We start from the raw sequence: 16035 nt of genomic DNA, 5'->3' as shown, positions 1-16035 counted from the left end.
TTTGTAGTATCAATAGGTCTTACTGTGTACTTAAAACAGGATCAATCAATAAAATGCCAGAATCCTTTATACTGTATAAAATAGCAATAATAAATTATTGATGTTAAGTTTAATATGTGCAAGGGAATACAGAGTTTTTCTCAAAATTCTTTTAGGAGGTATAAAATGAAAAAAGTTTGAATATCACTGCCTAATGTTCAGGTTGGTTTCCAATTTTATTCTTTTATTTGTGTGATAGGTTTATGAGCACTTAAAATTGCATAGCAATTTCCTTGGTTTAAGTAAAACATGACCTTCATCTCCCTGTTTCCATTCTTCTCCATCTTCTAGAATTCACAGTAGAGAGGAGAGTAAGGAGATCTTCATTTACGAGAGGACCTGTAAGAGTTCTGGTTCAAAATGTTGGACAGGATACATGAGTTGGCCTACCTACTCTTCTGGCTCCATTAACATCATGATCATAAAAACAAAGAATTCGAGGGGAGGAGCAAGATGGCAGAGGAGTAAGAGACCTAAATTTTGTCTGGTCTCTGGAATTCAGCTAGATAGGGATCAAACCATTCTGAACACCTATGAACTCAACAGGAGATGTAAGAAAAGAATAGCAGCAACTCTCTGAACAGAAAAGCTACCACTTTCTGGAAGGTAGGATGGGCGGAGAAGTGAATCCAAGGCGATATTCGGGAGGATAGATGGCGGGTGAGTGGGCCTCTGTAAGCTGCTACCAGCAAGTGATAGAGCTGTGGAGCACAAAATCAGAACTTTAGAAGTCAGCTGGGCTGAGGGACATAGCTCTAGTGGCTAAGAGGGGGGTGGAACCCTCACTGGGACAGTGTGGTCTTAGGACTCTTGGGGTCACAGGAACACCAGGGGTGCCTGAGTGTGGCAGAGCTCCCACGTATCAGAGCGGGGAAGCTGGCTGCAGACATGGCACCGAGGAGCAGGCTCTCTGCTCAGGGTTGCCATAAACCGAGGTCCCTGGCACAGTCAGGCCACTGTTCCTCCAGCAGGGACCCAACAAGTGGCAGATCTGGGGAGACTCCCCTTCTTCCCCCGGGGAGGAGCAGTGTAGGAGTGCACCGCAGGGATCTGCTGGGTTTGGAGACTCCACACAGGGTCGGGTGCCAGAGATAGAGACGCTCAGTCACAGGCCAGGTGAGCATGGAATGCAGCCAGAGACTGGGGAGACAGGAGTGATTGACTGCTTTTTCTCTGGGGGCTCACTGAGGAGTGGGGACCTGAGTTCTCGGCTCCACCAGGGTGGAGATTCGGGGGCTGCCATTTCATGCTTGTCCTCCAAAGCTGTAGAGAAAGCTTGCAAGGAACAAAAGCTCCCAAGAGCAAACCCGAGCAAATTACTTAGCCTGGACCCCGGCAATGGTGGGGCAATCCCGGCTCCAGCAAAGACATTTGGGAACCACGGCAACAGGCCCCTCCCCCCAGAAGGTCAGCAAGAACAGTCAGCCAAGACCAAGTTTACCAATCAATGAGAACAGCAAAACTCCAGCACTAGGGATATTCTGCATATAGAATTCATGGCTTTTTTCCCATGATTCTTTAGTCTTTCAAATTTAGGGGGGTTTTTAATTTTTTTTTTAATTTTTCTTTTTCCCTTTTTCAACCAATATCTTATCAATCCCTTTTTAAAAAAATCTTTTTTTATTTTTCATTTTCAGAGTCGTATTCTATCCATTCATAGTAGTTAACCTTATTTTTGGTATATATATATAAGGTGTTCTCTCTTTAAAATTTTGGGATACAGTTTCTTCTAACAGACCAAAATATAGTGTAAATCTCTAGTGTATGGCTTTGTTCTAGTCTCCTGCCTGATTGCATTCTCTCTCTTTTTTTTTTTAAATCCTCTTCTTTCTTTTTTCAAACTTATCAATTCCTTTTATAAAATCTTTTATAATTTTCATCTTTACAGTCATATTCCATCCCTTCATCATATTTATCCATATTTTTGAACATATATCAGTTTTTCTTTAAAATTTTGGAAGACACGTTCTTCTAACAGACCAAAATACACCCAAAATCTAGTGTGTGGCACTGATCTATGCACCAGCCTGATCATATTTGATCATATTCTGTTTTTTTGTTTGTTTGTTTATTTTTATCTTTTTCTTTCTTTCTTTTTTTTCTTTCTTTCCCTTTCTTTTCCTCCGGTTTCAGGTCTCCTTTTGATTTGTTTAGTATATATTTTTCTGGAGTCGTTGTTACTCTGTTAGCATTTTGTTCTCTTATTCATCTATTCTCCTCTGGACAAAATGACAAGATGGAAAAAATCACCTCAAAAAAAAAGAACAAAAGACAGTACCAACTACCAGGGACCTAATCAATACAGACATTAGTAAGATGTCAGAACTAGAGTTCAGAATGACAGTTTTAAAGGTACTAGCTGGGCTTGAAAAAAGCATGGAAGATATTAGAGAAACTCTTTCTGGAGAAATAAAAGAACAAAAATCTAACCAAGTTGAAATCAAAAAGGCTATTAATGAGGTGCAATCAAAAATGGAGGCTCTAACTGCTAGGATAAATGAGGCAGAAGAGAGAATTAATGATATAGAAGACCAAATGATGGAAAATAAAGAAGCTGAGAAAAAGAGAGACAAACAACTACTGGATCACGAGGACAGAATTCGAGAGATAAGTGATACCATAAGATGAAACAATATTAGAATAATTGGGTCCCAGAAGAAGAAGAAAGAGAGGGGCAGAAGGTATATTGGAGCAAATTATAGCAGAGAACTTCCCTAATTTTGGGAAGGAAACAGGCATCAAAATCCAGGAGGCACAGAGAATCCCCCTCAAAATCATTAAAATTGGTCAACACCCTGACATCTAATAGTAAAACTTCTGAGTCTCAGAGACAAAGAGAAAATCCTGAAAGCAGCTTGGGACAAGAGATCTGTAACCAACAATGGTAGAAACATTAGATTGACAACAGACCTATCCACAGAGACCTGGCAGGCCAGAACGGACTGGCATGATATATTCAGACCACTAAATGAGAAAAATATGCAGCCAAGAATACTATATCCAGCTAGGCTGCCATTGAAAATAAAAGGAGAGATAAAAAGCTTCCTGAACAAACAAAAACTAAAGGAATTTGCAAACACGAAACCAGCCCTACAAGAAATATTGAAAGGGGTAGTCTAAGCAAACAGAGAGCCTAAAAGTAACATAGACCAGAAAGGAACACAGACAATACAAAGTCACCTTACAGGCAATACAATGGCACTAAATTCCTATCTTTCAATAGTTACCCTGAATGTAAATGGGCTAAATGCCCCAATCAAAAGACACAGAGTATCAGATTGGATAAAAAAACAAGACCCATTGATATGCTGTCTGCAAGAGACTCATTTTAGACCTGAAGGCACCTCCAGTTTGAAAGTGAAGGTGTGGAAAAACTTTTACCATGCTAATGGACCTCAAAAGAAAGCTGGGGTGGCAATCCTTATATCAGACAAATTAGATTTTAAACTAAGACTATAATAAGAGATGAGGAAGGACACTATATCCTACTTAAAAGGTCTATCCAACAAAAAGATCTAACAATTGTAAGTATCTATGCCCCTAATATGGGAGCAGCCAATTATATAAGGCAATTAATAACAAAAGCAAAGAAACACATCGACAACAATACAATAACAGTGGGGGACTTTAACACCCCCCCTCACTGAAATGGACAGATCATCTAAGCAAAAGATCAACAAGGAAATAAAGACTTTAAACGACACACTGGGCCAAATGGCCTTCACAGATCTATTCAGAACATTCCATCCCAAAGCAACAGAATACACATTCTTCTCTAGTGCCCATGGAACATATTCCAGAATAGATCACATCCTGGGTCACAAATCGGGTCTCAACCAGTACCAAAAGATTAGGATAATTCCATGCATATTTTCAGACCACAATGCTTTGAAACTAGAACTCAAAAAAAAAAAAAAAAAGAGAAAGAAACTAGAACTCAATCAGAAGAAGAAAGTCAGAAAGAACTCTAATACATGGAGTCTAAAGAGCATCCTACTAAAGAATGAATGGGTCAACCAGGAAATTAAAGAAGAATTTAAAAAATTCATGGAAACCAATGAAAGTGAAAACACAACTGTTCAAAATCTTTGGGTTGCAGCAAAGGCAGTCCTAAGAGGAAAGTATATAGCAATACAAGCCTTTCTCAAGAAACAAGAAAGGTCTCAAATACACAACCTAACCCTACACCTAAAGGAGCTGGAGAAAGAACAGCAAATAAAGCCTAAACCCAGCAGGAGAAGAGAAATAATAAAGATCAGAGCAGAAATCAATGAAATAGAAACCAAAAGAACAGTAGAACAGGTCAATGAAACTAGGAGCTGGTTCTTTGAAAGAATTAACAAGATTGATAAACCCCTGGCCAGACTTATCAAAAAGAAAAGAGAAATGACCCAAATCAACAAAATCATGAAGAGGAGAGATCACAACCAACACCAAAGAAATATAGACAATTATAAGAACATATTATGAGCAACTATATGCCAGCAAATTAGATGATCTGGAAGAAATGGATGCATTCCTACAGATGTATCAACTACCAAAACTGAACCAGGAAGAAATTGAAAACCTGAACAGACCTATAACCACTAAGGAAATTGAAGCAGTCATCAAAAATCTCCCATAAAACAAAAGCCCAGGGCCAGATGGCTTTCCAGGGGAATTCTACCAAACATTTAAAGAAGAATTAATACCTATTCTTCTGAAACTGTTCCAAAAAATAGAAACGGAAGGAAAACTTCCAAACTCGTTTTATAAGGCATTACCTTGATCCCAAAACCAGACAAAGACCCCATCAAAAAGGAGAATTAGAGACCAATATCCCTGATGAACATGGATGCAAAAATTCTCACCAAAATATTAGCCAATAGGATCCAATAGTACCTTAAAAGAATTATTCACCATGACCAAGTGGGATTTATCCCTGGGCTGCAAGTTTGGTTCAACATCCACAAATCAATCAATGTGATACAATACATTGGGGTGCATGGGTGGCTCAGTCGTTAAGTGTCTGCCTTTGGTTCAGCTCATGATCCCAGGATCCGGGGATCCCTGCTCAGCGGAAAGCCTGCTTCTCCCTCTCCCACTCCCCCTGCTTGTGTTCCCTCTCTTGCTGTGTCTCTCTCTGTCAAATAAATAAATTAAAAAATCTTTTAAAAAAAGTAATACAATACATTAATAAAAGAGATAAAGAACCATATGATCCTCTCAATAGATGCAGAAAAAGCATTTGACAAAGTACAGCATCCTTTCTTGATCCAAACTCTTCAGAGTATAGGGATAGAGGGTACATACCTCAATATCATAAAAGCCATCTATGAAAAACCCACAGTGAATATCATTCTCAATTGGGAAAAACTGAGAGTTTTTCCCCTAAGGTCAGGAACATGGCAGGGATGTCCACTATCACCACTGCTGTTCAACATACTATTAGAAGTCCTAGCCACAGCAATCAGATAACAAAAAGAAATAAAAGGCATTCAAATTGGCAAAGAAGAAGTCAAACTCTCACTCTTTGCAGATGACATGATACTTTATGTGGAAAACCCAAAAAGACTCCACCCCAAAACTGCTAGAACTCATACAGCAATTCAGTAAAGTGGCAGGATATAAAATCAATGCACAGAAATCAGTAGCATTCCTAAACACCAACAACAAGATGGAAGAAAGAGAAATAAGGAGTCAATCCCATTTACAATTGCACCCAAAACCATAACATACCTAGGAATAAATCTAACCAAAGAGGCAAAGAAACTGTACTCAGAAAACTATAAAATACTCATGAAAGAAATTGAGGAAGACGCAAAGAAATGGAAAAATGTTCCATGCTCATGGATTGGAAGAACAAATATTGTGAAAATGTCTTTGTTACCTAAAGCAATCTACACATTTAAAGCAATCCCTATTAAAATACTATCCACTTTTTTCAAAGAAATGGAACATATAATCCCAAAATTTGTACGGAACCAGAAAAGACCCCGAATAGCCAGAGGAATGTTGAAAAAGAAAAGCAAAGCTTGTAGCATCACAATTCTGGACTTCAAGCTGTATTACAAAGCTGTCATCATCAAGACAGCATGGTACTGGCACAGAAACAGACATATAGATCAATGGAACAGAATAGAGAGCCCAGAAATGGACCCTCAACTCTATGGTCAACTCATCTTTGACAAAGCAGGAAAGAATGTCCAATGGAAAAAAGACAGCCTCTTCAACAAATGGTGATGGGAAAATTGGACAGCCGCATGCAGAAGAATGAAACGGGACCATACCACACACAAAAATAGACTCCAAATGGTTGAAAGACCTAAATATGAGACAGGAGTCCATCAAAATCCTAAAGGAGAACACAGGCAGCAACCTCTTCGACCTCAGTCACAGCAGCTTCTTCCTAGGAACATCGCCAAAGGCAAGGGAAGCAAGGGCAAAAATGAACTATTGGGACTTCATCAAGATAAAAAGCTTTCACACAGCAAAAGAAACAGTCAACAAAACCAAAAGGCAACCGACAGAATGAGAGAAAATATTTGCAAATGACATATCAGATAAAGGGCTAGTATCCTAAATCTATAAAGAACTTATCAAACTCAACACCCAAAGAACAAAGAATCCAATCAAGAAATGGGCAGAAGACATGAACAGACATTTTTCCAAAGAAGACATCCAAATGGCCAACAGACACTTGAAAAAGTGCTCAACATTGCTTGGCATCAGGGAAATCCAAATCAAAACCTCAATAAGATACCACCTCATACCAGTCAGAATGGCTAAAATTAACAAGTCAGGAAATGACAGATGTTGGCAGGGATGCGGAGAAAGGGGAACCCTCCTACACTGTTGGTAGGAATGCAAGCTGGTGCAGCACTCTGGAAAACAGTATGGAGGTTCCTCAAAAAGTTGAAAATAGAGCTACCATACGACCCAGCAATTGCACTACTGGGTATTTACCCCAAAGATACAAATGTAGGGATCCGAAGGGGTACGTGCACCCCGATGTTTATAGCAGCAATGCCCACAGTAGCCAAACTATGGAAAGAGCCAAGATGTCCATCAACAGATGAATGGATAAAGATGTGGTTTATATATATAATGGAATATTATGCAACCATCAAAAGGAATGAAATCTTGCCATTTGCAATGACGTGGATGGAACTGGAAGGTATTATGCTGAATGAATAAGTCAATCAGAGGAAGACATGTATCATATGACCTCACTGATATGAGGAATTCTTAATCTCAGGAAACAAACTGAGGGTTGCTGGAGTGGTTGGGGGTGGGAGGAATGGGGTGTTGGGTGATAGACATTGGGGAGTTTATGTGCTATGGTGAGTGCTGTGAATTGTGTGACACTGTTGAATCACAGACCTGTACCTCTGAAATAAATATTATATGTTAAAAAAAAGAAGAAGAAGAAGAAAAAGATAGCAGGAAGGGAAAAATGAGGGGGGGTATCGGAGAGGGAGACAAACCATGAGAGACTATGGACTCTGAGAAACAAACTGAGGGTTCTAGAGGGGAGGGGGGTGGGGAGATGGGTTAGCCTGGTGATGGGTATTAAAGAGGGCATGTACTGCATGGAGCACTGGGTGTTATACGCAAAGAATGAATCATGGAACACTACATCAAAAACTAATTATGTAATATATGGTGATTAACATAATAAAAAAAAAGAATTCATGCACATCCCCACAAAACAGTGCCTCTCTCAGCTTCTATTTACCGTGAATGATTTTTTTAAATAACTATTTTTCTAACAGCACTATATGAATTTGGTAAATCTTGTTCCTTGTTTTTTTTATAGTTAATCAGCCTTAATTCTCAAATCTCTGACTTGATAAATATTTTAAGATTTACTTTATTTTAATCTTCATTCATATAATTATTGGTCCACCCTCTCAGGCTAAAGTGATTTTTATAATGCTCTTCACAGTGCCAAAAGACCTGTACTAATCCTTACTTGACTACAACTCTTTGCTCATTTTTTAACATTTCCCTGAAGTCGTCATATGATCTTATACTTCCTTAACTAGGTAGGAGAGTTTGAATTGCTTCACAACCTTGCTAATCAACTGTTCTTGTTATTTTAATTTTAGCAATTCCAGTAGAATTCTATGTTGTGGTTTTAACTTCTATTTCTCTGAGAAGAAATGATATTAATGGTTTTCTCACTTGTTTATTGGCCATCTGTATACCATTTGTGGCTCATATGCCTTCTTTTGTGAAATACTGGTTCAAATCTCTTGATTAGGTTTTAAATTGGGTTATTTGACATTTGTATCAATTTGTATGAATTATTTCTAGATTCAGTACATACCCCTTTGTCTGTCATGTATGTAAAGATCTTTGAAAAAAAATCTTTTTCAAACATTTTTCAATCTTTTTCAAACTTTTGCTGGGAAAAAAAATTCTTCTCTCATTGATATTCCCCTAGAACTTTTCCTAAAATCAATTGACTTTATAAATGTGATTTTTCTATTCTGGATTTTCTATTCTGTTCTGCCTTTGACCTGTTTTTCTACTCTTGCCCAATAGTATATTGTACTAATTATTATATGTTTATAATAAGTTTCACTATCAGCTAGTGTGTGTCCTTACGATGATCAAGACTATTGTGAGTCTTCTAAGTTCTTTGAATTTCCATATTAATATTTGAATAAATGTATCAAATTCTTCAAAGGAAGATTATTGGCATTTTTATTGACACTGTACTGAAAATATGCATCAATTTGGAAGAATTGACATCTTGACAATATTAGATTTTCCAATTCATGAGAATGGGTTGTTTCTTCTCCATTTATTTAGGTCATCTCAACATTTTGTACTTTTCAGTGTAGAAGTTTTAATTTTTTTTTCATTCCAAAAATTTATTTTGCTTGTTATATATACAGTGGAAAAGAAAGTTTGCTTTCTGGTTATGGAATTGTAGTGCTTTGTTGTTGTTGTTGTTGTTGTTGTTGTTGTTGTTGTTGTTGTTTGTAATGTCAGTTAAGTTGTTTGATAGTCTTTAAATATTTTATGCATTTTGTGACACCTTTATCTAGTCTATAAATTACTATGTGAAAGGTGATAATAAGTTCCATATATGATTGCAGAACTACTGATACCTGCCTGTAGTTCTATCAATTTTTGCTCTCTGCATTTTGAAGTTTTATTAGATGAATGCATACATTTTATCATCACAATGTACCTTCATTTTCCTGATAATACTCTGTTCTCTTTTGTCTGATATTTGTAGAGATGTTCCAGCTTTCTTATGTTTGCATTTCTCATTATTTTATATCTAATCTGTGTATTTAAACTGTCTCTTATAAATAGCATATATATTTTTACTCCTAAAAATCACTGCCTATAAAATGGAGTATTTAGGGGTGCCTGGGTGCCTCAGTTGGTTAAGTGACTGCCTTCGGCTCAGGTCATGATCCTGGAGTCCCAAGATCGAGTCCAGCATCAGGCTCCCTGCTCGGCAGGGAGTCTGCTTCGCCCTCTGACCCTATCCCTTCTCATGTGTTCTCTCTCATTCTCTCTCTCTCAAATAAATAAATAAAATCTTTAAAAAAAATGGAGTATTTAATTTACTACAATATATTTATACTAAATATACTTACATAGTAAGACTTAAGTCTACCATCTTGCTATTTGCTTTCTAGTTGCCACATCTTTTTTTTTTTTTCCCCCTTAATTCCTCCTTTCATGTCTTCTTTTGGGTTAATTAATACTTTTCCACATACTAATTTAATTCCTCTGTTGGCATTTCAGCAATACCTCTTTATTTAACTCTTTGAATATAGTTCTTCTAGGGTAAGGTTCTCAGTATTAGCACCATTGACATTCAAGGCTGGATAATTCTTTGCTGTGAGGGGGCTGCCCTGTATATTGCAGGATATTTACTGGCATCTTTGGCCTCTGTCCTCTAGATGCCAGTACTGTTTTTTCATGTACTTCCAAATGTCCTATGAGGGAAAAAAAAAATCACAATTTGTTTAGAATTAGCGCTACAGGGCTTACAATATGCAACAACAAATTACTACTATAAACTTAAAAATAACATTATATGACTTCATGTAACATGCAAGAACCTTACATTAATAAAATTATTGTACTTTCTCCACATTTGGTACTATAGGCACATTTATTTTATACATATTTAAGGTTTAAGTCTCACAAGGAAATGTGGTTATTTTTACTTCAAATATTCACTTTTCTTTAAAAAATTAATATATGTAAAAGATTATTTTTCATATTTACCCACACGTTTAGCACTTCTGTTGCTCTTCATTTCTTCTTGAAAATATAAGATTCCATATGGTGTCATTTTCCTGAAGAACTTCATTTAAATTTCTTATACTGCAGATATGCTGGCGACAATTTCCATGTTTTAATCTGCAAATGTCTTGACTGTGCCCTCATTTTTGAAGAATATTTTTGGCTTTTTGCAATTTTTTTTTTTAATTTTTAAAAATTTTTCATTATGTTCAGTTAGCCAAAATATAGTATATCATGAGTTTTTGTTGTAGTGTCCGATTCATTAGTTGTGTATAACACCCAGCGCTCATCCCAACACGTGTCCTCCTCAATACCCATCACTTTTATAGTATTCCACTGCCTTCCCTTGTCCATTGGTCTGATGAAAAATCAGTCATCCTATATGTACGTGGTCCCATGTATTGCATATATCTAAATTTTCAGGCTGTTTTTAAATTTTCTCTTTATATTTTAGCAACTTGTCTATAATGTGCCTAGGTATATCTTTGTATATATCCTGACACTTAGAGGTTTACTGAGTTTCTTATATCTTTCACAAATTCTTGGAAAATTTAAACATTTTTTTCAAATATTTCAAACATATTTCTTTCTCCTCCATTCTCTTGAACTTTTTCCCCTGAAATTCCAATTACACTTATGTTATCCTGCTTGATATTGTCTCACAAATCACTGAGACTCCAGGATTTTTTAAGCATTTTTCTCATTTTTCTTCAGACTAAATACTTTCTATTGCTCTTCCTTCATATTTATCAGTCCTCTTCTGCAATCTCAATGCTGATAACACTGGTTAGTAAAATTTTCATTTCAGGTCTAATAATTCCATTCAATTGTTATTTTTCTTTTTAATAGCCCTGATTTATCTGCTGAGATTCACTATATATTCACTTTTTATAATTATACTCTCTTCAAATATTTAAGAATGTACTTCATAACTGTTTCAAAGTTTTCATCTGAGAACAGCAATACCTTAAGCTGTTGCAGTGCCTTTTCCTTGATTATGGATACTTTACTATTTCTTTACATGTCTAGAAATTCCAATTATATGTTGGATATTGTATATAATGATTATAAAGATTGAGATTGTGACATTTTCTTTTAAAGAGTATTGATTTTTGTTCCATCAGACAGTTAAATTACTGGCTGAAACTTTTGGTTCAAATACATTTGGTTTTATTTTTGGTTGGAGAAGGTTGACTCTGGTATTGAACTTAGTCCTAGAACGTGGCATTTATTTTATGGCATGGTCCTCCATCCTTCAACATGGCCTTTCATGAGACTCAACTGGGTGCTGATGTGCTAGTCAATGTCTCTTTACTCTGGTGTTGCATGACTCTGGTATCAGAGTTTATCTTCAACCCAACAGGTGAACTCTGCTTGGACTTTTGTGGTTTGTCTTCTACATGTACAGTCTAGCCTTCACTCAAAACCCCATGGTGACTACAACTTACAAAATTTTGGAGATTCCTTTTAGGAGTTCCCTCTTTTTTGTGACTGTGATCAGATGCTCCATTAGTTGGAGACCAAGTCACTTTCTCCTCAAATCAACAGGACCACCTCTCTGGGCCACAGCAGGACATGCCACCATGCTAAGAACTGAGACAATAACAGGATTCACCTTATGCATTTCCTTCTCTCAAGAACCACTGTGCTGTGTTCCTTGTTTCCAATACCCCAAAACACATGCCTCATATATTTTAATCAGTCTTACAGTTGTGTCAGTAGGTCAGCATGTACAGTAGTAAAAGTCAAAATTTCTCTATCAATGTTTAGCAGGATTCTCTTTCAGTTTTTTAATGCAATATCAAATGTACTTTTTAAAAGCCATTATAGATCAAATCATTCACCAGAAGCAAATATACATGGCAGAAAGTCCACATGCAGTAAAAAAATGCAAATTGTAGAACAAGTTCAAATCACAATACTTAGAAACCACATTGGCTCACAGCATTTGCTTTATGTACACTCAAAATCATTAGCCATGAGAAAATAGTACAGACCACTTCACTAGCTTTCATGGAATTATTGACTGAGTGAACATAATAGCAGATAGAACACTGAAAATCATATATATCTATAGTAAAATGTAATGTTCTATTCATGCACATAAAAATGCGTATATGGAAAATCCAAACAAAAGTATTAAAAATAACTTCAATGATGACGCTATTATTTTTTAGTGCTTACCATGTGCTAAACATTTACCTGTATTGCCTACATTGATCTCTATAAGAATTTTATGCCATATACATGATCAATATCCCCATTCTCAAGATGAGTAAAGTAAGGCACTGAGAGGTTCAAGAACTTGCCCAAAGTTACAGAGCTAGAATCACTATAAACTATTGATTCTTATAAAAAATAACCTTTTTTTGTCTACTATCTTGAATTATTTATAGTTTAAGAATCTGTGAACTAATTCCCTGACTCCACTTTTTATTGTTTTTACAATTAACACCTTGTTAACTGTGGACAGGTGTTTCCCAATGGGGTACTGAGCTCCAACCAGGTGTTAATGAAAAGAAATGAGAAAGTTAGGTTAATAAGACATGGGAAAATTGCCATGTATCTGAAATAGGACTATAAATTAGCTTGTTCTATCAAGGGAGAGATGTATTTTCTTTTAAAATCTTCTCCAGTTTTCTAAAAAATTTCAAGAACCTTTATTAATTCTTTGATTTTGACTCTAGTTTAACTTAACATAAAATTTGCTTATTTATGTAAATATAGCCTTGATCATTGATTTGGTATCAGAATGAATGCTTTGTGAGCCCCTTGTGAATAATCATTGTTAAATTTTATACTTCGTAATGAAAAAGTTAAAATAGAACTAACAATGGAGGATAGAGCAATGTATATTAATACCATTTGTGACAGAACTAACAACTTTTTCACAAGCCAAACTTGTTATTTTAATCCTTTGATATATATACTCATGTAATTAGGTAATGTCTTATGACCCTCAGTTAAACCTAGTTCAAATAATATTCGGATTTCATAAATGAGCGATATTGGAATTTCTTTTATATATCCAAATACAATTATGCATGTCTGAGGGAAAATTGCTAGGCACATTTTCACAAAGATAATGGTGGGTAAGTAGAATACTTCCCCCAAGCCAATCCCAGCTAAGCATTTAGATATAATGGCCAGAATATCTGATTTAAAATATAAATAGTAAGATAGCATCGTTATGCATATATGCTTAATAAACATGAAAAGTATCCATCAATTCTGGTGTGGAAAAGTGAGTTGTGTACTTTTATATACATTTGATGAAAAATAAATTGGTAAAATATATCAAGGATGTTTAGGGTAAGATGGTGAAGAAAAGGGAGGGTGTGGTAACACACCTTAATATATATCAAAAGATAAATAAAATCCCACTTTTATATTTAGTATTTTTATTACATAAATGTATACTACTGAAGCAATCTGAAACATTGAAAAGTTTACATTATTTTTATTATTTTTTTTAAATTAACATATAACATATTGTTGGTTTCAGAGGTACAGGTCTGTGATTCATCAGCCTTATATAATACCCAGTGCTCATTACATCACATGCCCTCCTTAATGTCCACCCCCCAGTTACCCCATCCCTCCACCCTCCTCCCCTCCAGCAACCCTCAGTTTGAAGAGATTGGGAAGAGAAGAGATTCTGGCCAGTGATCTAAGATCCAGGTGGTCCAGGGAACAAAAAAAAATGCCTAAGGGTCAAAGGAAGTCATAGGAGCCAGAGATTCCTTATGGCAATCCATGATGAAGCAAGAGTAAAGCAATTAATGAGAGCCAGGATTGATGTTTCATCCAGTAGACACTGGGGTGTTCTGAACAAAGGTTTTTGGCCTACTGTCCATCCTATTTGGTCAGTTGTCTCTCATACCCATGTCAGAAAGATTTGATCAATATTATCATTCGCGCTCAGAAAACTGACATGAAGAAGCCTGGCGCATAATAAGGCAGTATAATGAATGTAGGAATTACATTTTTAAATTGTTAGAAAAATTTTAAAGTTTAAATATATTCAAATGTATGTCTTCTAACTTTCACTTAATCTGGGCACAAGCTTGTGAGTGGGTCTTTGATGTTCTCCAAAAAAATAAACTATTTGAATCCAATTACCATATTGAAAATATTCCTCCAAAGTTTTAATTCCCTGTCATTTCTCCTCCATTTGTCTGAAGCTGCTATTCAGAATTTTAAATAACTTCATTTACATAAGAATCCTTTTCTTAGCTCCAGACAGTGTGAATATTTTTATGCAGATTAAAGTAAATGTACTCATATGAAAACTTCAGGGGGAAGAAAAAAAAAACCAAAAAACATAAAAACAAAAAATAAATTCCCAGAAGCCAAAATCAAATTATAGATCTAATAAGCTGCAGTGAATTCATATGTGCTACAGCTGCTGCAGAAGGTGTGAAAACGTCATCAGGTACAATGAAATTTCGATAAAATGTTCTGCTGTGTATGTGTTTATTATTTCTCTTTATCCTGGGATAGGAATTTCATATTTTACATATCTCCCCAAATTCTTATGCCTTGTGTAAAACTTCTCTAAACTCAGATTTTACAAAAATCATTGTAAAAAAACACAGATTACCAAGTATGGGAAAATGCAAGACAATTTCCTTCCCGCCTAATGTCCCACTAGCCAAATATAAGAAAAAAAGTGTAATGAATTTGAAAACAAAAAGCTAACATAGTCTACTCCCTTAAGCACTGTAAATTTTCTAATGAAGGAAACATCTCCTGCTGAGTTTCTTGCCAGAAAATCCAATAAACTTTTTATTAAAAGAACAGTCACAGAAAAGGAAAGTTTAAAGTAAATTTTCTGGATAGTTTAATAAGATCTTTTCCTCATAAACAGCACCAAAGTCCTTCATTAAAAAGATCAATAAGACACTCAAAAATATAGTTTAGTGCAAAACCCATTAATTAGGCTTTGAAGAATATTGTATGGCTAGAAGAAATCATTAATATAAAACCAAAATGAAAATAGATGCCACTTGAGAATAACTTTAAAATGAATAATGGTTTCATTACACAGTTAAAGCACATGACTTTGGACTGCATTTATGTGGAACCAAAAAGTTATCAAGAAACTATGCAGGAGAGACTTCCTCAAGTGACCTAATCTTCAGCCCGAAGCTCTTTAGCAGAAAGCTATTTTATTCACAACCTAGTGAAGACTCTTCCGCTATGACAAACATAGTATTAAGAGCCAACCTTGATTTTGAATAAACCAAAGATTGTTAGTATTGAAACAGAAGGATCATGTCTTCAACTATTGCAAGGAACTCAGAGACCCCCCACACACACCCCGCCCCCCTCACAATACCCTAGGGGTAAGAATTTGGAGAACACTTTCATATCCTTTCTTGAGAAAAACAAAGAACTTTATAATTGATAATCCTGCACAAAACTATTAGCAATGATTAACAGCTTGCCTAAAAAAATAAATGTGAAGCAGGGAAACTAGTTAGATAAACATGCACATTCTGCTTCTTTCTTCTATCAATATTGGGAATTTTTCAGTAAAAAATAGAATCCTTCAGTTAATTGGTATTGTAAATACTAGAAAAATACGTAAGTATTTTGTATGGGCTATGGGTAAAGGATGAGCATATTCTTAAACTATCTTTATGCACGACTTACATATAATTAGATTTTTTAATTTAGGTTTTGGATTTTGAATATTAAGTCATTTTCCACAAGTAAAATATATTCCTCATA

This window comes from Mirounga leonina, unplaced genomic scaffold (genome assembly GCF_011800145.1).
Source record: "Mirounga leonina isolate KUSES-001 unplaced genomic scaffold, KU_Mleo_1.0 Mir_115, whole genome shotgun sequence".
NCBI lineage: Eukaryota > Metazoa > Chordata > Mammalia > Carnivora > Phocidae > Mirounga > Mirounga leonina.
Note: the sequence above shows the minus strand (reverse complement) of the source record.